The sequence below is a fragment of the Balaenoptera acutorostrata genome, chromosome 16 (assembly GCF_949987535.1).
Source record: "Balaenoptera acutorostrata chromosome 16, mBalAcu1.1, whole genome shotgun sequence".
NCBI classification, from domain to species: Eukaryota; Metazoa; Chordata; class Mammalia; order Artiodactyla; family Balaenopteridae; genus Balaenoptera; species Balaenoptera acutorostrata.
The window spans coordinates 80,306,326-80,331,688 of NC_080079.1; the positions used below are offsets into that span (position 1 = coordinate 80,306,326).

A 25,363-nucleotide genomic window follows, 5' to 3' on the forward strand; every position below is an offset into this window, starting at 1 on the left:
TGAGGTTTATAAAATATCTATACATTCATATGAAATAGTAGAAATAGATATGTTAACATCAGGAAAAATATAGAACAGAAGTCAGCAAATTGCAGTCCATGGGCCAAATGTAGCATGCTGCCTGTTTTTTTATGGCCCACAAACTAAGAATTTTTAGGTGATTGAGAAACAAATCAAGAGTAATAGTCTGTGATGTGAAAATTGTATGAAATTCAAATCTCAGTGTCTGTAAAGTTTTATTGGGACACAGCCATGCTCATTCATTTATGGCCGTGGCTGCCGTCAAATTACAAGGGCAGAGTGGTTGTGACAGAGACTGTGTGGCTCACAGGCCTAAAATGTTTACTATGTGGACATTTACTGAAAAGGCTTGCTGACTTCTGATATAGAACAGCAGATCAACAGTAGGACAAAGGTGCCATGTAGGTAAATGCCGATCCTGTGATCTTACTGAGTTGTGAAACTGGGCCATAAAAAAGTTTTTTGATAGACTTCATTAGGTGACATTGTGAACCTTTTTTTTCTTTAATTTTTGGCTGTGTAGCGTCATCGCTGCTGCATGCGGGCTTTTTCTAGTTGCAGCAAGTGGGGGCTACTCTTCGTTGCGGCATGCAGGCTCAGTAGTTGTGGCGCACGGGCTTAATTGCTCCGCAGCATGTGGGATCTTCCCGGACCAGGGCTCGAACCCGTGCCCCCTGCATTGGCAGGCAGATTCTTAACCACTACGCCACCAGGGATGTCCAGTGACATTGTGAACCTTCTAGTGACCGTCTTGCAGTTGCATAAAGAAGTGGAAGGAATAAAGTGAATGATTTTTGTGTAATCCAGGGGAAAAGTTGAGATGTCGAAAGAAAATATGTGATAAATAATTCAAATGAATTAGAGCAGCATTAGGACTCATAGTTGTTCAAAGAAGGGACAAGTCTGGGTAGACCAGGGTGACCTAGGTTGGTTAGTAGGATGAGGCAGGCTATGTGACAATACTGAGGACTGGGCAGAATATAAATCTTTGTAGAATATGGCAAGGGATTCCCCTATTTTAATTGTGGCAAAATACATATAACATGAAATTCACATTTCAGCCATTTAAAAGTGTAGAATTTAGTGGCATTTTGTACATTCATGATGTTATGCAACCATAAACACCACTTACTTCCAGAATATTTTCATCACACTGAAAGGAAAACCCATACCTTTAATAAGCAGTACTATAGCTTAATAAACAGTTACTTCCCATTCCCCCCAGCCCCTAGCAACTGCTAATCTGTTTTCTGTTTATGGATTTGCCTTTTCCGGACAGCTCATGTAAATGGAATCATGAAGCCTTTTGTGGGTGGCTTCTTTCACTGATCATGTTTTCAGGACCCATCCATGTTGTAGCTTGTATTACTACTTCATCCCTTTAATGACTGAATAAATATTCCATTGTATGTATATACTACCTTTTGTTTATCCATCATTTGATGGGCATTTGGGGGTGACTCCATGTTTGGTTATTGAGAATAGTGCTGCTGTGAGCATTCACGTACAAGTTTTTGTTTGAAGACCTATTTTCAGTTCTTTCCTGGGAGTGAAATTGATGGATCATGTGATAATTCTGTGTTTAACTTATTTTGAAACTGCTAAACTGTGTTCTGCAGCAAGTTCCTTGCAAGGCCTTATGAATTTTATGTTAGCTTTCCTATTTCTGCACAAAAAGGCTGTTGAGATTTTATAATTTTTTAAATTAATTAATTAATTATTTGTTTTATTTTTTTAGCTGCGTTGGGTCTTCGTTGCTGTACGCAGGCTTTCTCTAGTTGCGGCAAGTGGGGGCTACTCTTTGTTGCGGTGCGTGGGCTTCTCATTGTGGTGGCTTCTCTTTGTTGCGGAGCACGGGCTCTAGGCGTGTGGGCTTCAGTAGTTGTGGTGCATGGGCTCAGTAGTTGTGGTGCACAAGCTTAGTTGCTCCGCAGCATGTGGGATCTTCCCAGACCAGGGCTCAAACCCATGTCCCCTGCATTGACAGGCAGGTTCCTAACCACTGCGCCACCAGGAAGGTCCAAGATGAGATTTTGATAAGGATTGCATTGAATCTGTAGATGACTTTGGGGAATCTTGCCACTTTAAGAGTATTAAGTATAAGAATCCATGAACATGAGATGTTTTGCCATTAATTTAGGTTTTTAATTTCTTTCAGCAATGTTTTGTAGTTTTCAGAGTACAGATCTTTCATATGCTTGCTTAAATTTATTCTTAAGAAGTTTGTTCTTTTATTTTTTTTATTTTTTTATTATTTTTAACACCTTTATTGGAGTATAATTGCTTTACAATGGTGTGTTAGTTTCTGCTTTATAGCAAAGTGATGAGTGATACATATACATATGTTCCCATATCTCTTCCCTCTTCATCTCCCTCCCTCCCACCCTCCCTATCCCACCCCTCTAGGTGGTCACAAAACACCGAGCTGATCTCCCTGTGCTATGCGGCTGCTTCCCACTAGCTATCTATTTTACGTTTGGTAGTGTATATATGTCCATGCCACTCTCTCACTTTGTCACAGCTTACCCTTCCCCCTCCCCATATCCTCAAGTCCATTTTCTAGTAGGTCTGTGTCTTTATTCCTGTCTTGCCCCTAGGTTCTTCATGACCATTTTTTTTTCTTAGATTCCATATATATGTGTTAGCATATGGTATTTGTTTTTCTTTCTGACTTACTTCACTCTGTATGACAGACTCTAGGTCCATCCACCTCACTACAAATAACTCAATTTTGTTCCTTTTTATGGCAGAGTAATATTCCATTATATATATGTGCCACATCTTCTTTATCCATTCATCTGTTCATGGACACTTAGGTTGCTTCCATGTCCTGGCTATTGTAAATAGAGCTGCAGTGAACATTGTGCTACATGACTCTTTTTGAATTATGGTTTCCTCAGGGTATATGCCCAGTAGTGGGATTGCTGGGTCATATGGTAGTTCTATTTTTAGTTGTTTAAGGAACCTCCATACTGTTCTCCATAGTGGTTGTATCAATTTACATTCCCACCAACAGTGCAAGAGGGTTCTCTTTTCTCCACACCCTCTTCAGCATTTATTGTTTGTAGATTTTTTGATGATGGCCATTCTGACTGGTGTGAGATGATATCTCATTGTAGTTTTGATTTGCATTACTCTAATGATTAATGATGTTGAGCATTCTTTCATGTGTTTGTTAGCAATCTGTATATCTTCTTTGGAGAAATGTCTGTTTAGGTCTTCTGCCTATTTTTGGATTGGGTTGTTTGTTTTTTTTTTGATATTGAGCTGCATGAGCTGCTTGTAAATTTTGGAGATTAATCCTTTGTCATTTGCTTCATTTGCAAATATTTTCTCCCATTCTGAGGGCTGTCTTTTCGTCTTGTTTATGGTTTCCTTTGCTGTGCAAAAGCTTTTAAGTTTCATTAGGTCCCATTTGTTTACTTTTCTTTTTATTTCCATTTCTCTAGGAGGTGGGTCAAAAAGGATCTGCTGTGATTTATGTCATAGAGTGTTCTGCCTGTGTTTTCCTCTAAGAGTTTTATAGTGTCTGGCCTTACATTTAGGTCTTTAATCCATTTTGAGTTTATTTTTGTGTATGGTGTAAGAAAATCTTCTAGTTTCATTCTTTTACATGTAGCTGTCCAGTTTTCCCAGCACCACTTATTGACTAGACAGTCTCTTTTCCATTGTATATTCTTGCCTCCTTTGTTTTACATTAATTGACCATAGATGTATGGGTTTATTTCTGGGCTTTCTAGCCTGTTCCATTGATCTATTATTTCTCTTTTTGTGCCAGTACAATGCTGTTTTGATGACTGTAGCTTTGTAGTATAGTGTGAAGTCAGGGAGCCTGATTCCTCCAGCTCCGTTTTTCTTTCTCAGGATTGCTTTGGCTATTCGGGTTCTTTTGTGTTTCCATACAAATTTTGAGACATTTTGTTCTAGTTCTGTGAAAAATGCCATTGGTAATTTGATAGGGATTGCACTGACTCTGTAGATTGCCTTGGGTGATTATTGTCATTTTTACACTATTGATTCGTCCAGTACAAGAACATGGTATAACGGTATAACCTTCCATCTGTTTGTATCATCTTCAGTTTCTTTCATCAGTATCTTATAGTTTTCAGAGTACAGTCTTTTGCCTCCTTAGGTAGGTTTATTCCTAGGTATTTTATTCTTCTTGAGGCGATGGTAAATGGGATCATTTTTAAATTTCTCTTTCTGATCTCTCATTGTTAGTGTATAGAAATGCAACAGATTTCTGTGTATTAGTTTTGTATCCTGCAACTTTGCCAAATTCGTTGATGAGCTCTGGTAGTTTTCTGGTAGCATCTATTAGGATTTTCTATGTATAATATCATGTCATCTGCAAACAGTGACAGTTTTACTTCTTCTTTTCTAATTTAGATTCCTTTTATTTCTTTTTCTTCTCTGATTGCAATGGCTAGAACTTCCAAAACTATGTTGAATAAAAGTTGCAAGAGGGACATCCTTGTCTTGTTCCTGATCTTAGAGGAAATGCTTTTAGCCTTTCATCGTTGAGTATGATGTTAGCTGTAGGTTTGTCATATATGGCCTTTATTATGTTGAGGTATGTTCTCTCTATATTTATTTTCTGAGGAGTTTTATCATAAATGGATATTGAATTTTGTCAAAAGCTTTTTCTGCATCTATTGAGATAATCATATGGATTTTATTCTTTTAGTTATTAATGTGGTCTATCACACTGGTTGATTTGCAGATATTGAAAAATCCTTGCATCCCTGAGATAAATTCTACTTGATTATGATGTGTGATCCTTTTAATATATTGTTGAATTCGGTTTGCCAGTATTTTATCGAGGATTTTTGCATCAATGTTTATCAGTGATATTATCCTGTAATTTGTTTTTTGTGGTGTCTGATTTCGGTATCAGGGTAATGCTGGCCTTGTAGAATGAGTTTGGAAGCATTCCTTCCTCTGCAATTTTTAGGAACAGGTTGAGAAGGATAGGTGTTAACTCTTTTCTAAATGTTTGGTAAAATTCACCTGTGAAGCCATCTGGTCCTGGACTGTTGTTTGTTGGGAGGTTTGTTTGTTTGTTTTGCTTTGTTTTTAATTGCAGATTCAATTCAATTGCTGGTAAGTGGTCTGTTCATACTTTCTATTTCATCCTGGTTCAGTCTTGGGAGATTTTCATTTATTGTAATTTGTCCATTTCTTTCAGGTTGTTCATTTTATTGGCATATAGTTGTTCATAGTAGTCTCTTATGATCCTTTGTATTTCTGTGGTGTCGGTTGTAACTTCTCCTTTTTCATTTGTGATATTGATTTGGGCCCTTTCTTTTTTCCTTGATGAGTCTGGCTAAAAGTTTATCAATTTTGTTTATCTTTTTGAAGAACAAGCTCTGAGTTTCATTGAACTTTTAAATTATTTTTTATTCTCTATTTCATTTTTTATTGCTCTGATTTTTATGATTTCATTCCTTCTACCTTTGGGTTTTGTTCTTTTTCTAGTTCTTTTAGGTGTAAGGTTAGGGTGTTCATTTGAGTTTTTTCTTGTTTCCTGAGGTAAGCTTGCATCACTATAAACTTCCTTTTTAGGACTGCTTTTTCTACATCCTATATATTTTGGATCATTGTGTTTTAGTTTTCATTTGTCTACAAGTATTTTTTAATTTCCCTTTGATTTCTTCAGTGATCCATTGGTTGTTTAGTACCATATTGTCTAGCCTCCACTTGTTTGTGTTTTTTGCAGTGTTTTCTTGTAGTTGATTTCTAATTTCATGGCGTTGTGGCCAGAAAAGATGCTTGATATGATTTCAGTTTTCTTAAATTTATTAAGTCCATTTGGTCTAATGTGTCATTTAAGGCCAGTGTTTCCTTGCTAATTTTCTGTCTGTATGGACTGTCCATTGATTCAAGTGAGGTGTTAAAGTCCCCCACTATTATTGTGTTACTGTTGATTTCTCCCTTTATATTTAATATTTGTTTTATGTATTTAGGTGCTCCTGTATTGGGTACATATATGTTAACGAGTGTTGTATTCTCTTTTTGTATTGATCCCCGTTATGTAACCTTGTCTTTTGTTAAAGACTTTGTTCTAAAATGTATTTTGTGTGATAAGAGTATTGTTACCCCTGCTTTCTTGTTGTTTGTTTGCATGAAATATGTTTTTCCATCCCCTCACTTTCAGTCTGTATGTGGCTTTAGCTCTGAAGTGAGTCTCTTCTAAGCAGCATATAGATTGGTCTTGTTTTTTAATCAGTCAGCCACACCATGTATTTTGATTGCAGCATTTAGTCCATTGATGTTTCAAGTAATTATTGATAGGTACATACTTATTGCCATTTTATTACTTGCTTTATTCTTATTACTAATGCTTCACAGTCTTTATCTAGCAAATTGCTTATTTCTATTTCAGTAGTTGCTTTTTCAGGGATTTTCTCTTGCTCTTTCAATTGAGACAAATTCTTCTGTCTTCTCATTTTGCTTAACTTACTCTGTCTCTATGAAATAGGTGAAGCAGTTATCTACTGCAATGCTGAAGAGGTGTCCTTATGTGGGAGCATTCCCATACTGTCTGCGTGTGCCCAGTGGCTTTGGTGGTATAGCTGGATTTGACTTGAACACAAGTCATGTCTTTCCTCAGGTTGTGCTGGCAATTATCACCTTGGTGTAGTAGGTGTTGCTGGAGATGTAGGGACTAGGGGTGGATACAGGTTTAAGCTCAGGCTTCCCCTCTGCGCAGTGGCTGTCTCTGCCCTGTTGGGGATGGGGGTAGGTTCTGTGTTGCTGGTCTAGAAGCCCTGAGGGCTGGGTCCAAGCTGGCTCCATTCCCTTTAAGTATGTGCTCTCCCACTCCCAGCACTGGCACCCTTACTCCAGAGGGAAGCAGCTCTGGAGCAAGGTAGGGTACTTAGCTTGAGCCCCGCGTGCAGGCCATGGCAGTCCTGCCAGGGCAGAGATCTGGACTGCTGATGCACTGCCTGTGTGAGTGCCAGCAATGTCTGCCCCCACCTTTCTCCAGCGCTGCTTTGGGTCTGAGCCTCCTTTTTCCCTCACAGCTGGGCTCTTCCCTTGGCCTCTGCTTCCTTTGACCTGGTGTGGAGTTGTGCTGTAGAACAAGTAGGGCCCATGTGGGCTCTCAGTGTGGGTCTGGGCATGGGCTGTGGTGTTCTGACTGCAGATGGAGAACATGGCTGCTTCTGATGTGCTAACTGTGTGAGCACCAGTAATGGCTGTCCCTTCTCTGTTCAGATGCCATCTTGGGTTTGAGCCACCTCCGTTACACACATCTGGGACCTCACCCAGTGAGGAGGTGCATTGTGAAGCAAGTGGTGCTTGAGCGTTTGCTGGGCTCAGGTTTGGGTGCCTGCTGGGTCAGTTGCAGGAAATCGGTCAGCCATGAATGCAGTTTTCAATCTGCCTTGCTTCAGGAGCAAGCAAGCATGTGGACGCTCCTCACTGGCAAAGTCCAGGTTTCCCATAGCCCTTCTGTTACTCTTACTGGCACTCCAACCAGCCGACGGGCTCATCTTTCCTATGTTGGGTCCCTGAATATGTTGCTCGACCACTCGCTCCCCAGAAAGGATTTCCATCTGTCTAATCTCCCTTTTCTTCCATGTCTTCTCTCAGGGGCACAGGTTCCAGCCTGATCACTTCTCTTAACTTCCTACCTGATTCTGTATGGATCTTTCTTACAGCTTTGGCTGTGCAGGATTCTTTCTGCCAGTCTCCAGTTAGTTTTAAGTGAGAATTGTTCCACATCTAGGTGTATGTTTGACGTGTTTGTGGGGAGAGGTGAGTTCCACATCATACTGTGCTATGTTGATCTCCTTCCTCTGTCAAGTGAATAGTTTGCCCACTAAGTTAAATCTGGTCTCACTTATTTACAAAGACCTATAATATAGATGTATTTGGAGACATTCTCAAAGTAACTAAGAGATTTGGGTATAATATTAGGGTTTTACAAAGTTACAAAGCAAAGAATAATAAAAACAAATCACCAAGAAGTAGTTATTGAATCCAGAGAATCCTCAAGGGCTCAAGATAAGATGGATCATTTTTCACATGGAAGTTAGAATTATTTTTCATCCTTAAATTCTCCAGTTTTCTCAGAAATATCTTGTACTGATATTTAAAGTATAAGAAATCAATGAACCCTTCAACTGATTTTATCACAACTTTATTTATCACAAAAATAAATCTCTTTGTAATTAATGTTTATTTAACTCAGGTATTCATTCAGCAGCTACTTATAAAAATCTACTAAGTATCCTTTGTTCTGTACTGTAGGTTCTAACAAAAATGAAATATTGGCGTCTGCAAAAGAGCCGCTCTCAGTGGGGCACAAGTGGGAGATGGGCGCACTGATAGAATACTTGAAAAGCCTTGTAATTGAGGTGCACACAAAATTCTGCTTCATGTTCTTTTTTAAGAAATTGCAGCTGTTTTATTGATCACCTTATCACACTTTCCTGTAGTAAAAAAATATGAATAAGTTGACATGTAAGTATGGTTTGAAAAAGTTTCCTGTCATGATAGAACTCTCAGTCTTATTATTTCAACTAATCAAAGTGAATATATTTCAAATATTTATGAATAAGTATTAAATACAAAAGTAAAATTTTACTGGAAAAGCATCTTACAGAGATGGAGTTGGATAGATTTTTTTACAAACTAGTTTATCAGTGGATGAGAATTACTAGAATGAGAAATAGTCAGCGTTAATTCTATTCCAAGTTCAATTCCATGGATGTAAGCATTGCGAAAATTTGTTTGCATAAATAAGTAGGTATGAATGAATGGAGTTTTATTATAGTAATGCCTCTAAATTTTTTGAATCCTTACAAATCACATGCCACTAAAGATCTAACAAAGAAAAATATACTTTTAATGATCTATCAGCTGGTAACTCTGGTTAGGTTCTCTCTCAACTTAACTGAACGCAAGTATAGTCATCCCTTGGTATCTACAGGGGATTGGTTCCAGGATCCCCTCCGAGGATACCAAAATTGACTGATGGCCCAAGTCCCTTAGTTGGCCCTCTGTATCTGCGGGTTCAGCATCCTTACATATGGAGGGTGACTGTAACTGAAAACCACTTGACTTGTAAAATGATAAGTTCTAACTCACCAGTCAGTTGTTCCTTTCTTTGATGTGCTTGAGGGTTTTGCATCATGGGGGTATTTAACCTTAGTAAGGTTTTCCATATTCTTTATGAGTATGTTTTTTGGTAAAGAACATGTATCCTGACATTTTAATTTGAATATGAAGTACTCTGCCCTTTATATTGAGAATTTAACCTGTTTTCATTTTGTTATGGTTACTTATTTGAATTTATAGCAGCATTTATAGCAGCTTGACTTCAATAACCTGCAAAAAACTGCTCCTTTATATCTCTGTCCCCACCCCTTTCGGTTGTTGATGTCACAAAATTACATCTTTCTTTTTCTTTTTTTCTTTATTTCTTTCTCTTTCTTTCTCCCTTCCTTCCTTCCTTCCTTCCTTCCTTCCTTCCTTCCTTCCTTCCTTCCTTCCTTCCTTCCCTCCCTCCCTCCCTCCCTCCCTCCCTCCCTCCCTCCCTTCTTTCTTTTCTTTTCTTTCTTTCTTTCTTTCTTTCTTTCTTTCTTTCTTTCTTTCTTTCTTTTTCTTTCTTTCTTTCTTTCTTATTGCTTTACAATGGTGTGTTACTTTCTGCTTTATAACAAAGTGAATCAGCTATACATATACATATATCCCCGTATCTCTTCCCTCTTGCGTCTCCCTCCCTCCCACCACAAAATTACATCTTTATATAATGTGTGCTCCAAAACAAAAACGAATAATTCTTTTAAATGTCTTAGTCTCCAAATTATGTAGGAAAAAAAAAGATTTGGAATTACAAACCAAAGTTACATTAATACTAACTTTTATTCTAAATTTTAAAAAAACGTATAACTCTCTTAAATCACATAGAAAAGATCAAGTACAGTTAAAAATGATTGCTATAGTAATACTAGTTCTATAATTGCCTATGTATTTGCCTTTATTGGATCTTTATTTGTACGGCTTCAAGTTACTGTCTAGCGTCTTTTCATTTTACCTTGCAGGACTCCCTTGAGCATTTCTTGCAGGGCACATCTAGTGGTCATGAACTCGCTCAGCTTTTGTTTATCTGGAAATATCTTGGTTTCTTCCTGACTTTTTGAAGGACAGTTTTGCTGGATATAGTAGTCTTAGTTGACAGGTGTTTCATTTAGCCCTTGAATATATGGACCCACTGTCTTTTGACCACCAAAGTTTCTGATGAGAAGTCTGAAGATAATCTTAATTGAAGATCCGTTTTATGTGATGAGTCTCTTCTCTCTTGCTGCTTTCAAGATTCACTCTGTCTTTTGAAAGTATGATTATAAAGTGTCTTGATATGGGTCTCTGATTTCATTTTACTTGGAGTTTTTCGAGCTTCTTGGATGTTTATATTAATGTATCTCATTAAATTTGGGAACTTTTCATTCAAATATTAGTTTGTCAAATATTTTTTGTATATTTCTGTGAATTTCTTCAAAGATTCTCTGTGCCCCTTTCTCTCTCTCCTTCTTCTTCTGAGACTCCCATGATGCGTATTTTGCTCCAGTTGATGGTGTTTCACAGGTCCTATATGCTCTGTTCACTTTTCTTCAATCTTTGTTCTTTCTGTTCCTCAGTGTTGATAATTTCCACTGTCCTATCTTCAAGTTCACTGATTCTTTTTTCTACCAGCTCAAATCTGCCTTTGAATATCTGTATGAATTTTTCATCTCAGTTATTGTACCTTTCAGCTGCATAATTTCTTTCTGGTTTCTTTTTAGGTTTTCTGTGTCACTCACATTTCCATTTTGCTCACACATCATGTTCTTGACTTTCTCCACATCTTGTTCAAGTTCTTTGAGCATTGGTAAGACAGTGGTTTTAAAGTCTTTGTCTAATATATCTGCTGTTAAGTCTTTTGCAGGGACAGATTCTATTGATTTATATTTTTCTTTTTCATGGACCATACTTTCCTGCTTTTTTGTATACTTTCCTCTGTGTGTGTGTGTGTGTGTGTGTGTGTGTGTGTGTGTGTATAAATATGGAATTTCTGGCTCATATGGCAATTTTATGTTTAACTTTTTTGTGTGTGTTTAACTTTTTGAGGAACAGCCCAACTGTTTTCCACAGCATCTTGAACCATTTTTCATTTCCACCAGAAATGTATGATGGTTCCAGATTCTCTAATTCTGGCCAAAATGTGTTTTCTGCTTTTTGATTATAGTCATCCTAGTGTGGGTAAAGTGGTACCTCATTGTGGTTTTGATTTGCATTTCCTAAATGACTAATGATATTGAGCACTTTTTCATGATTTGGACATTAAAAAAAAGTCTTCAGAGAAATATCCATTCAAGTCCTTTACATGTATTTTATTTGGGCTGTTTTTCCTTTTTGTTGAGTTGTAAGAGTTCTATGTATATTCTGGATAATCAGGTATTAGATACATGATTTGAAAATATTTTCATCCATTCTGGAGATTGTCTTTTTTCTTTCTTGATAAGATACTTTCATTTTAATTTTGATGAAGTCCAATTTATCTGTTTTTACTTTTATTGTTTATGCGTTGTCATATCTCAAAATACATTACCAAATTTTATTTTATTCTAAGAGTTTTATGGCTTTACCTCTTATATTTAGATCCATGTTGATTTAATTTTTGAGTATGGTGTTGGCATAGTTGTCTAACATCATTCTTTCCTTGAGATATACTGTTGACCCAGGTCCAGACTATTCTTTCCCCACTGAATGGTCTTGGCCCCCTTGTTGAAAATCAGTGGTCCAGAGGTATGTGTTTATTTCTGGATTCTCTATACTGTTCTGGTGGTCTTCGTGTTGTTTTTTTTTTATATTATTTATTTGGTTGCATGGGGTCTTAGTTGCAGCAGGTGGGCTCCTTAGTTGTGGCTTGTGGGCTCCTTAGTTGTGGCATGCGGGCTCCTTAGTTGTGGCATGTGAACTCTTAGTTGCGGCATGCACGTGGGATCTACTTCCCTGACCAGGGGTCAAACCTGGGCCCCCTGCATTGGGAGCATGGAGTCTTATCCACTGCGCCACCAGGGAAGTCCCCAGTCTTCATGTTTATACTTACACCAGTACCTATAGCTTTGTACTAAGTTTTGAAATCAGGAAAGTGTGACTCTTCCCAATTTGTTCTTTTTGTTTGTTTAAGATTGTTTGCGCTATTTAGGACTGCTTGCAATCCCATAATTTTTAGTATCAGGTTTTCCATTTGTGCAGAAAAGGCTGTTGAATTTTAATAGGGATTGCATTGAATCTTCAGATCACTCTTGGTAGTACTGCCTTTTTTTTTTAATATTTGTTTATTTGGCTGGATCTTTAGTTGCAGCATGCATGTGGAATCTAGTTCCCTGACCAGGGATCAAACCCGGCCCCCCAGCATTGGGAGTGCAGAGACTTAGCCACTGGACCACCAGGGAAGTCCCAGTACTGCCATTTTAACAATACAAAGTCTTCCAGTCTATGGGCATGGAATATCCTTCCATTTATTTAGGTCTTCTTCAAGTTCTTTTCACAGTTTTTTGTAGTTTTGCATATCCCTGGTTAAATTTATTACTAGGTATTTTACTCTACTGGATAATATTGTAAATAGAATTTTTTTTTAATTTACTTTTTGAGTTGTTCATTGCTGGTATAGAAAAAAAAAAACCTGATTGTTGTGTGTTGATTTTGCACTGTTATATAAATAAGTTCCTTTTTACCTTTTTAAAAAAATAGATTCCACATATGAGTGACATCATATGATATTTGTCTTTGTCTTATTTCGCTTAGTATGATAATCTCTAGGTCCATCCATGTTGCTACAAATGGCATTATTTCATTCTTTTCTATGGTTGAGTAATACTGCATTGTATATATGTACCACATCTTATTTATCTATTCCTCTGTCAATAGACATTTAGGTTGCTCCCATGTCTTGGCTATTGTAAACAGTGCTGCAATGAACATAGGCGTGCACGTATCTATTCCGATTATGGTTTTCTCTAGGTATATGCCCAGGAGTGGGATTGTTGGATCATATGGTAGTTCTATTTTTAGTTTTTTAAGGAATCTCCATACTCTTCTCTATAGTGGTTGTACCAATTTACATTCCCACCAACAGTATAGATGGGTTTCCTTTTCTTCACACCCTCTCCAGCATTTATTGTTTTTTAGATTTTTTGGTGATAGCCATTCTGACTGGTGTGAGGTGATACCTCATTGTAGTTCTGATTTGCATTTCTCTGATAATTAGTGATGTTGAGCATCTTTTCGGCAATCTTTATTTCTTCTTTGGAGAAATATCTATTTAGATCTTCTCCCCATTTTTTTTTCTTTTTTTTTTTTACATACATAGAGCTGCATGAGCTGTTTGAATATTTTGGAAATTAATCCCTTGTCGGTCACATCATTTGCAAATATTTTCTCCCATTCTTTGGGTTGTTTTTTCATTTTGTTGATGGTTTCTTTTCTGTGCAGAAGCTTTTAAGTTTCATTAGGTCCCATTTGTTTATTTTTGTTTTTATTTCCGTTATTCTAGGAGATGGATCAAACAAGATATTGCTGCGATTTATGTCAAAGAGTGTTCTTCCTATGTTTTCCTCTAAGAGTTTTACAGTATCTGGTCTTACATTTAGGTCTTTCATCCATTTTGAGTTTATTTTTGTGTGTGGTGTTAAAGAATGTTCTAATTTCATTCTTTTGCATGTAGCTGTCCAGTTTTCCCAGCACACCATTTTTTGAAGAGACTGTCTTTTCTCCATTGTATAGTCTTGCTCCTTTGTCGTACATTAATTTTTTTGTGTGTCACTTAGATGTGATTTACAATTTCACTTCCAAAGGTCCTTTTCAGAAGACGGCTTTTCAATGAATTTTAACACAAAGTATAGAAATTTGTTAGTTTACTAACTCTACTTTTGTCATACATGGGCAATCTCTTTACTGTCTAGAGACTAGATGTTATAAAATTGGGACCCATTTGTCCAGTATATACATAATATATACAGTAAAGTTAAATGAAATGCATGTAACATGCAGAGCAATGGGTAAGTTGAAATGTTCTAGTACACACTGGCAAAACATCTTTTGCCATCTTCCCTCCCACCTCCCTCAACCCAATGAACAAGCACAGAGTACACTGTTCAGAGGGGAGGTTTAACAATTCCATTTCCAAAGACAGTATTTCCCATCAGTTTTTAAAAGATATTTACAAGAAGCATTATTCTACTGCTTCTACTTTTAAATACATAAAGCACTTCTAAATATCTAGAAAGATTAGATATTTCACATAAGAACTTACTTGTGCACTATGCACACAGCACTGTTAAATAAAATTGCACACATATAACAATGGTTATAATCTGAGGTATCTTCTAAATATGACCATTTTGGCCTAAACTATTCCCTCCCTCACTTCCTTCTCTCCACCACCAATCCAGTGGACAAGTACAGGCATGTGTAATCTTAGAGGTGGCTGAGCAAATTCATATCCAAAAGTCATTTACAGAAAACAAGCTTTCCTATGAATTTGAACACAAATTGTACAAAATGTGCTAATTGTACTACTTTGTCATACACTAGCAACCTCTTTAACATCTAGAGACTAGACGTTGCAAAATTAGGACTCATTTGTCGATTATATACACTATATACACAGCAAAACAAAATACACGTAACATACAAAAAATGGTTTTGCCTGGAAATGTCCAGGTACAAACACATTAGCACATTACCTTTTGCAATTCTTTCCCTCCCATCTCCTCCAAACCACTGAACAAGTTAGACAATAGTATACTGCTCACAGAGGTGGTTTAATATTTAACATTCCCAAAGATAGTACTTCCTATGAATTTTCACAAAAATATATTTACAGAGTGACATTTTACTACCTCTACATTTACCATACGTTGGGCACTTCTAAACATATAGCTGGACTAGATGTTTCAAATAAGGACTTAATTTGTCCACTATATACAGAGCAGTCTTGAATAAACTGCACACATGTGACAGTTATAATCTGAAAGTGTCTTCAACATATGTGCATTCTACCCTAATACCAACCCCCTTCCCTTCTCTCCCCTCTCCACCAACCCAGAGAGCTATAATGCCCACGTTTTCAGAAGACAATCTTTCCTAGAAATTTTAACACAAAATGTACAAAATGTATTATTTACTAACTCTATTTTTGTCATATTCTGGCAACCTTTATAACATCTAGAAAGACTAGATGTTGTAAATTAGGACTCATTTGTCCATTATATACACTTTATACACAGCAAAGTGAAACAAAATGCATGAACATAAAAAAGACGGTAATCTTGCCTCACTATAAACACACTGGCACAGAGGTCTTTGCACTTTTTCCTCCTCCACCTGACCTTGAACCAGAGCACAAATGCAATGCATACTGTTCAAAGAGGTGGTTTGGCCAAGCTTGCCCCCCCTCCAAATAAAGAACAATATTTCATATGAATTTTAACAAAAAGATATTTACAAAATGTCTTTTTATTACCTCTACTTTTAACATATATCAGGCAGTTCAGAACATCTAGAATGACTAGATATTTCAAAAAAGTACTTATCGTTAACTGTATATACAGTAGTGAGGAATAAAATGCACACACAAGAAATGGTTATAGTATGGAAATGTCTTGTAAGCGTATGACCATTCTGGCATAGAACTTTCTTTTCTTCCTCCTCAAGGTTTTCCATTCCATGTCCTTTAACCCACTGAACAAATGTGGACCTCTGTGGCTCCTTTCTGTTGTTTTCTTTGTCTCTATTTCATTTATTTCTGCTCTGATCTTTATGATTTCTTTCCTTCTACTAACTTTGGGTTTTGTTTGTTCTTCTTTCTCTAGTTGCTTTAGGCGTAAGGTTAGGTTGTTTGAGATTTTTCTTGTTTCCTGAGGTAGTATTGTATTGCTATAAACTTCCCTCTTAGAACTGCTTTTGCTCAGTCCCAAAGGTTTTGGGTCATCATGTTTTCATTGTCATTTGTCTCTAGGTATTCTTTGAATTCCTCTTCACTTTCTCCAGTGACCCATTGGTTGTTTAGTAACATATTGTTTAGCCTCCAAGTGTTTGTGTTTTCTACAGTTTTTTGCCTGTAAGTGATTTCTAATCTCATAGTGTTCTGGTCAGAAAAGATGCTTGCTCTGATTTCAGTTTTCTTAAATTTAATGAGGCTTGATTTGTGGCCCCAGATGTGATGTATCCTGGAGAATGTTCCTTTTACACTTGAGAAGAAAGTGTATTCTGCTGCACTGGGAGGGAATGTTCTGTAAATATCAATTAAGTCCATCTGGTCTGTCATTTTAGGCTGTGTTTCCATATTGATTTTCTGTCTGGATAATCCGTCCACTGATGACAGTGGGGTATTAAAGTCCCCCACTATTACTGTGTTACTGTCGATTTCTTTTTTTATGGCTGTTCACATTCGCCTTATATATTGAGGTGCTCCTTTGTTGGGTGCATATATATTTGCTATTGTTATATCTTCTTCTTGGATTGATCCCTAGATCATTATGTAGTGTCCTTTTTCTCTTGTAACAGTCTTTATTTTAAAGTCTATTTTGTCTGATATGCTTATTGCTACTCCAGCTTTCTTGTGATTTCCATTTGCATGGAATATCTTTTTGCATCCCCTCACTTTCAGTTTGTATGTGTCCCTAGATCTGAAGTGGGTCTCTTGTAGACAGCATATATACGGGTCTTGTTTTTGCATCCATTCAGCCAGTCTATATCTTTTGGTTGGAGCATTTAATCCATTGGCATTTAAGGTAGTTATTGATTTGTTTGTTCCTATTGCCATTTTCTGAATATTTTTGGATTTGTGTTTGTAGGTCTTTTTTCTTATCTTTCTGTTTTGTTCTCTTGAGGTTTGATGACTATCTTTAGTGTTATGTTTGGGTTGCTTTTTCTTTTTGTGTGTGTATCTACTGTAGTTTTTTGGTTTGCAGTTCCCATGTGGTTTTGATATAGTAGTCTATATAAGATTGTTTCACGTTGCTGGTCTCTGAATTTCAAGTGCAATCCCCTTTTCCTGCATTTGTACTCTCCTCTTCTAATGGTTGCTGGTTTTGATATCATATTTGTGTGTGGATGATTTCCTTCTTTTACTGTATGCTTCCCTTTACTGGTGAGGTTTCCCATTTGTGATTTTCTTATTTCTAGTTGTGGCCTCCTTTTTTTTTGCCCCCTTGCCTTGAGAAGTTCCTTTAGCATTTGTTGTAAAACTGGTTTGGTGATGCTAAATTCTCGTAGCTTTTGCTTGTCTGTAAAGCTTTTGCTATCTCCATCAAGTCTGAATGACAGCCTTGGTGGGTCGAGTATTCTTGGCTTTAAGTTTCTCTTTTTCATCACTTCAGATATATTGTGTCACTCCCTTCTGGCCTGCAGAGTTTCTGCTAAGAAATCAGCTGATAACCTTGTGGGGATTCCCTTTTATGTTATTTGATGCTTTTCCCTTTTTGCTTTTAAGGTTTTTTCTTTAATTTTTGTTAGTTTGATTAATATGTGTCTCGGCATGTTCCTCCTTGTGTTTATCCCGGATGGGACTCTCTGCACTTCCTGGACTTGGGTGACTGTTTCCATTCCCATGTTAGGGAAGTTTTCAGCTATTATCTCTTCAGATATTTTCTCAGGCCATTTCTCTTTCTCTTCTTCTTCTCAGACCCCATAATGAAATTGTTGGTGCATTTAATATTGCCCCAGAGGTCTCTGAGACTGTCCTCATTTCTTTTCATCCTTTTTTGCTTTATTCTGCTCTGTGGAAGTGATTTCCACCACTCTGTTTTCCAGCTCAGTTATTCATTCTTCCACCTCAGTTATTCTGCTATTGATTCCTTCTAGTATAGTTTTCATTTCAGTTATTGTGTTGTTTATCTCTATTTGTTTGTTCTTTAAGTATTCTAGTTCTTTGTTAAACATTTCTTGTATCTTCTCAGTCTGTGCCTCCATTCTTTTTCTGAGATTTTGGATCATCTTTACTATCATTACTCTGAATTCTTTTTCAGGTAGATTGTCTATCTCCTTTTCATTTAGTTCTTCTTTGGATTTTTAGATTGTTCCTTTGTCTGAAATATATTCTCTGTCCTCTCATTTTGTCTAAATTTCTGTGCTTGTGGTCTCCTTTCTGCAGGCTTCAGGATAGTCGTTCCTCTTGTTTCTGGTGTCTGACCCCTGGTGGGTGAGGTTGGTCTAGGGTCTTGTGCAGGCTTCCTCATTGGAGGGACTGGTGCCTGCTGTCTGGTGGGTGGAGCTGGGTCTGGTTCTTCTGGTGGGCAGGGCCGTGTCAAAGGGTTGGTTTTGAGATGGTTGTGAGCTCAGTACAACTTTAGACAGCCTGCCTGCTGATGGGTGGGCCTGTGCTCCTATCTTGCTGGTTGTTTGACCTGAGGCTTTCTAGCACTGGAGCCTTCAGGCTGTTGGGTGGGGTCAGGTCTTGATGCTGAAATGGGGACCTCCAGGAGTGCTCACACTGATCACTATTCCCTGGGGCCTCCACTGCCAGTGTCCTTGCCCCCACAGTGAGCTACAGTCGATCCCTGCCTCCCCAGGAGACCCTCCAAGACCCCTAGATAGGTCTGCCAGGTTCCTTTGGAGGTACTGCTTTGTGCTGTGTCCCAGTGCACATGAGGCCTAGTGTGCACGCCCTCCAAGAGTAGAGTCTGTTTCCCCCAGCCCTGTGGAGCTCCTGCACTCAGGCCCTGCTGGCCTTCAAGGCTAAATGCTCTAGGGGTTTTTCCTCCCCGTGTCAAACCCTCAGACTGTCTTGGAGGGCTATTTTTTTTAATTTAATTATTTTATGTATTTATTTTTGGCTGCACTGGGTCTTCTTTGCTGCACACGGGCTTTCTCTAGTTGTGGCGAGCGAGGGCTACTCTCCATTGCAGTGCACGGGCTTCTCATTGCAGTGGCTTTTCTCGTTGCGGAGCACGGGCTCTAGGCGCATGGGCTTCAGTAGTTGTTGCAGGCAGGCTCAATAGTTGTGGCTCATGGGCTCTAGAGCGCAAGCTCAGTAGTTGTGGCGCATGGGCTTAGTTGCTCCGCAGCATGTGGGATCTTCCCGGACCAGGGCTCGAACCCATGTCCCCTGCATTAGCAGGTGGTTTCTTGACCACTACGCCACCAGGGAAGCCCTGCAGGACTATTTTTATGTGGGAAGTTCCGTGTAGCCTGCATGGGTTTAACATTTTTTGGTCCAAGGGCTGTTGTCAGTATGGGTGTCTGCCATCTTTTTCTTCAGCTTATGCTTATCACCTTGGTAAGAGGTGTGACTGATGTTTTAGTGACCAGATCCTGCACTGGGTATTGAGTGGGGCCTCCTCTTTGCTCTGTGGTTGCCACTGCCCTGTCAGGGGGGGGGTCTGCTCCCTAGTTGTTGTTGAAGAGGCCCCCAGTCTGTTTCTTAGCTGTGTTTCTGACATGCGGTGCAAGGTAGGCTGTATTGGACCACTCCCACTGGGAGAGAAGCCACTGAGTACACCTCCTCTGCACGTGTTCACTTCTGAGTGTGCTCTGCTGCGTCACCTTTCACCCGTTGTTGGAGCTCACAAATTCCCCTCTCGTTGGCACTGCTTTCAGCCCCACTTTAACTGTGGGTACGCCAGCAATTGGCCCTCGTGTCTCTCAGGCATTGTTTTCACCAGGCCACCAGCATAGATCCACTGAGGTCAGTTCCCAGGACTGCAGTAATCATGCATCTGGAACCACCGTGGGCGCTGTGGAGGCAACGCAGACTCTGGCCTGGCCAATCTCCCATCTGTACTTGCCCAGAAAGTCCACAGCTGCTAAAGCTAGACCCGTCTCAGCTGCAGGAACACTTGTTGTCCCTTCAGATGTTCCTGAGGTGCTGAGTTTACAAAGCCAGTCATGGGGGTGTAATTCCGTGGTTCACACAGTGGGAGGAGAGATTTCAGCTCTTCTTAGTTGCATGGCTCCTGGGGCTCTGCTGTGGTTTCAGCCTCACCTCTGCACTTGGGCTACCCACAGGCATCTGCTCCCGGGGCTGCCCTGGAGCACACAAAGCCCTCCCAGGTGGGAGGGGGCTGAGGCAGCAACCAGGGGCGCATGAGCCTGCCCAGGCAGGAGGGGGTAGAAGTGGCCACTGACCGTGGCATGCGTGCCTGCCCAGGCGGGAGGGGCTAGAGGCAGCCACTGGGGGCACACAAGTCTGCTCTGGCAGGAGCCCCTCCTAGTGCCCGCGGAAGCAGCAGCCAGCACGTGGGGAAAGAGGCAACAGTAGTGGCCCCGCTCTCTTGTGTGTCACTCAACAATGATGCTTCGCGTTTATGGCAGCCTGGGCTTTTTCCCTGAGCATTCCCAGTTATGGAGCTCCTCACTCCCACCCCTTCATGTTGTCTCCTTGCAGCCAACAGCAGTCCTCTTTTCGGATCTGTTCTCCAAGCACCCTGTTCCAGCTGTTGTACTGGTGGACACATACCTCAGCCTGGGGTGCACAGGGCTGCGGCACGGACCACATTTATAGGTCTCACTCTGTCCTGCCTGCCACAGACAGATTGCTGCTCTCTCCTCCAAGCCCCTGAAGCTCCCCTTTTGTCCCAACTGATCTCCCCACTGGTGAGGGGGCTCTCGGGTGCGGCAACCTCTCCTCTCCTTTAGCTCCACAGCAAGGGTGCATTCCATCCTGTTTCTGGGCTTTTTTTTTTCCTTTGGTCCTACATGGTTACACGGGGTTCTTTCTTGTCCTTTTAGGTGTCTGAGGACCTCTGCTAGTGTTCAGCAGGTGCTCTGTGAGAATTGTACCATTGGTAGATGTATTCTTGATGTATTTTTGGGGGGAGGTGAACTCCACGTCCTCCTACTCCATCATCTTGACTCCTACCTCTCTTTTATTTTTTAGAGCATATTTAATACAGTTGACTTAAAGCCTTTGTTTAGGAAGTTCAATGTCTGGTCTTCTCAGGGACATTTCTGTCAATTTATATTTTTCCTTTGATTGGGCCATACTTTTTTGTTTCTTTGTGATTTTGTTGTTGAAACTGGACATTTGTATATCATAATGTTGTAATTTTAGAAATTACTTTCTTGCTCTTCTCCAAATTTTTCTGTTCTTGATTGTTGAAGACTACAGTTATCCAAATGACTTTTCCGAACTGCTTTTGTTTTTGCAAAGTCTGTATTCTTATCTGTGGTCACTGAATTCTCTGTTCCCTTAGCTTGTGTTCAGTTAGTGTTTTGAACATCCATCATCTCATATAGGTACAACACTAAAGAAATAGAAAAAAATTTTTTTTCCTTGTGATGAGAATGCTTAGGATTTATTACTCTCTTAACTTTCATTTATAACATACAGCAGTGTTACTTATCTTTATCATGTTGTACATTACATCCCTAGTACTTATCTTATAACTGAAAGTTTGTATGTTTTGTCTACCTTCATCTAATTCCCCTTCCCCCTCCTCCCCACCTCTAGTAGCCACAAATCTGGTCTCTTTTTCTATGAGTTGGTCTGTTTGTTTTTGAAGTATAATTGACTTATAGCACTATTTTAGTTCCTTGTATTCAGCATAGTGATTCTACATTTCTATACGTTTCAAAATGATCACCAGTAATATGTCATTTGTTACTATATGAAGATATTATATAATTATGTTCCCCACACTCTACATTTTATACCTGTGACTCTTTTATTTTGTTAACTGAAGGTTTGCACCTCTTAGTCTCCCTCGCCTCTCTCTCTCTTTCCCCTACCAACCTCCCCTCTGGCAACCACCTATTTGTTCTCTTTATCTATGACTCTGTTTCTGTTTGGTTATATTTGTTCATTTGTTTTGTTTTTTGGATTACAGATATAAGTGAAATCATGCAGTATTTGTCTTTCTCTGACTTATTTCACTTAGCACAGTACCCTCTAGGTACACCCATGTTGTCACAAATGGCAAGATTTCATTCTTTTTATGGCTGAGTAATATTCCATTGTGTACATGTGTATGTGTTTGTGTGTATGTATATACACACATACATACCACATTTTCATTATACATTCATCTGTTGATGAACACTTAGGTAGCTTCCATATCTTGGCTGTTGTAAATGATGCTGCAGTGAACATGCGGGGGGGGTGAGCGAATATCTTTTCAAATTAGCATTTTTATTTTCTTCAGATAAATAGCCAGTAATAGCCAGAAATGGAGTTGCTGGGTTGTATGGTACTTCTGTTTTTAGTTTTTTGAGGACTCTCCATACTGTTTTCCATAGTGGCTTTACCAGTTTACATTCCCACCAACAGCATGTAAGGGTTCCCTTTTCTTCACGTCCTCACCAACACTTGTTATTTGTTTTCTTTTTGGTAATGGCCATTCTGACAGATGTGAGGTGATATCTCATTGTGGTTTTGATTTGCATTTCCCTGATGATCAGTGATGTTGAGCATCTTTTTATGTGTCTATTGGCCATCTGTATATCTTCTTTAGATAAATGTCTGTTCAGTTCCTTGCCTGGGTTTAATTGGATTGTTTTTCTGATGTCAAATTGTATGAGTTCTTTGTATATTTTGGATGTTAACCCCTTGTTGGAGATATCATTTGCAAATGTCTTCTCCCATTCATTAGGCGGCCTTTTCATTTTGTTGATAGTTTCCTTCATTGTACAAAGCTTTTTAGTCTGACGTAGTCCCACTGGGTAATTTTTGCTTTTGTTTCCCTTGCCTGAGCAGAATATCCAAACCATTGCTAAGATTGATGTCAGAGAGCCTGTTTTTTTTTTGAATTTTATTTTATTTTTTTTATACAGCAGGTTCTTAATAGTTATCCATTTTATATATATTAGTGTATACATGTCAATCCCAATCTCCCAATTCATCACACCACCACCACCCCCCACCACTTTCCCCCCTTGGTGTCCATACATTTGTTCAGAGAGCCTATTTTTTGTTTGTTTGTTTTTGCCACACAGCACAGCTTACAGGATGTTAGTTCCCTGACCAGGGATTGAACTCATGCCCCCTGCAATAGAAATGAAGAGTCCTAACCACTGTACTGCCAGGGAAGTCCCCTGTGTATGTTTTCTTTTTTTTTTAAATTAATTTATTTATTTTTGGCTGGTTGGGTCTTAATTGCTGTGTGTGGGCTTTCTCTAGTTGCGTTGAGCAGGGGCTACTCTTTGTTGCGGTGCACGGGCTTCTCGTTGCGGTGGCTTCTCTTGTTGTGGAGCATGGGCTGTAGGCGCACAGGCTTCAGTAGTTGTGGCTCGCAGGCTCTAGAGCACAGTCTCAGTAGTTGTGGCACATGGGCCTAGTTGCTCCGAGGCATGTGGGATCTTCCCAGACCAGGGCATGAACCGGGAAGTCCCCCCTGCATATGTTTTCTTATAGAAGTTTTATGGTTTCAGGTCTTACATTTAAGTCTTTAATTCATTTTGAGTTTATTTTTTATGGTGTAAGTAGTCCAATTTTCCCAGCAAGAAGCTGTCTTTTCCCCATTGTATATTCTCACCTCCTTTGTGGCAGATCTTCTCATACACTTTAAATTGTCTGTAGATTACTTATAATACCTAATACAATGTAAATGCCATGTAAATAGTTGTAAATACAATGTAAATTCTATATAAATAATTGCTGGTGTGTGGCAAATTCAGTTTTGCTTTTTGGAACTTTCTGGAGTTCTTCTTCCCCCAAATATTTTCATTCTCTGGTTGGTTGAATCTGTGGATGTGGAACCTGTGCATATGGAGGGCCAATTGTATATAGATATGTTTAAAAGAAAAAAAAAATTGTCCTGACTTTATAGAATGGCTGCACTTCAGCTTTGGTCTTCATTAACTGCTGGATCTGCACAGAGTGGAGGTCCACCAAGGTGCCCTAGGAGTCAGTTACTTTGTCAGTGAGTTACTTTGCCAGTCATTCATCTTAGCACCTATGCTGACCCCTGGCCCTGGTTGGAGGGCTCAGAGATTGGTAGTCTCCGGCTGTGGTTGGAAGCCGCTGCTTCTGCCCACTTGTGTGCTTGTATAAATTGTAGGTACCATGCTTCTAGTTTCTTTTGTCTGATACTATCCACTTATATCATCCAGAAGTTGCATAAAATTGTCTTTCTGGTGTATTCTGTTATTGGCACATTTGTTTGTTTTACTTTTGTTTTATTGTTTCTTCCACTTATATTGTTGGAGGCATCAGAGATAGATGTGTGTTTTAAGTCCACCATCTTTAATTGGAAGTGTCAGTTATTTGTGAAACTGTGTTGTTATTTCCCACTATTCTCTTGTCATCTGGTTCTGTTCTTACATTTCAGAAAATTTCTTCTCAGCCTTCATAGCCTATTTTTATTTTTTCTGCCAGCCTCTCAAATATTGGTGATCCCTTAAATTCTGTGCTGGTATTTTTTCTTTCCTCAATTTGTCTCCTCTGTGACCATCTGATTCACTCTGGTGACTCCAGTGACAGAGTTGCGATTTTCACCCAAATCCTTATTTTCATACTACACTTCTAAATTCCAGTTTCATCTATCCAACCTTCCAGCTGATATTTCTACTTCCATGTTCTGAAGATATCTGGCATACTGTATGTCTAGCATCTGTTTCATTGTCACTGTGTGTCTACCCTGCTCTTCCTCCTGTTTCCCCAGACTTGACAAGAGGTTTCCAGAACCTCCAAGGCAGATCATGCAGACCCTCTGGGAGTAGCTCTTCCTCTCTCCCTTTGCTCAGCAAGTTCCCTGTTTAGCATCTCCGCTAATAATATAGGCAACTCCCCTCTTAATATAGGCGATCCAGCACAGATATTTACAGCATTGGGATTACAGCATGTGAATTGGCCAGTGGGCAGGTACCTTTCCAGGACATGCACAGGACTCAGATGTTGTTATAGAAACTGAAAGGTCCTCCTTAGAGCCCACTGGGTATCAGTATTTTCCCTCAATCAGAATCCAGAATGAAAAGCTCCCGATCAGGTGTAGACTCTGGGATTGGAGAAAGTGTACACGTCTCCAGTGGAACTTGCACAGTAAATAGTGACAGATTGCAAACACTGCCCTCAGAAACATTCTCTCCTGCCTTCCTTAGCTTGGTACAGCTCTGTCTGCAACAAGATCCTGAGAAAAGGCCATCAGCAAGCAGTGTATTATCCCATGTTTTCTTCATACAGCCTTATTTTGAGTTTCTTTAGCAGACGAAGGAAGAAAGCCAGAGTTCAGCACTTATACTGTTGCCTCCTGCTTGTCACAGGCCATCCACAGCACCACCTCCAGCCTCACCTAGGACTGAGCTGGAATGGGATTTTCCTGATGACAAAGATTCAAACTGGGAATTCTAGGGCTGCCAAAACCTTTCATGTCCTATGTACTTGACACTTCCTCCCTGCTGCTTTTTCTTC

General features: G+C 39.3%; 1 protein-coding gene across 2 annotated transcripts in view; it reads left to right on the forward strand.

Annotated features, from left to right (window-relative positions):
* The window catches only part of LOC103002793 (zinc finger protein 37A-like), a 63,633-nt gene that overhangs the window by 18,415 nt on the left and 19,855 nt on the right, over positions 1–25,363 (forward strand). The gene's annotated exons all lie outside the window — the stretch shown is intronic.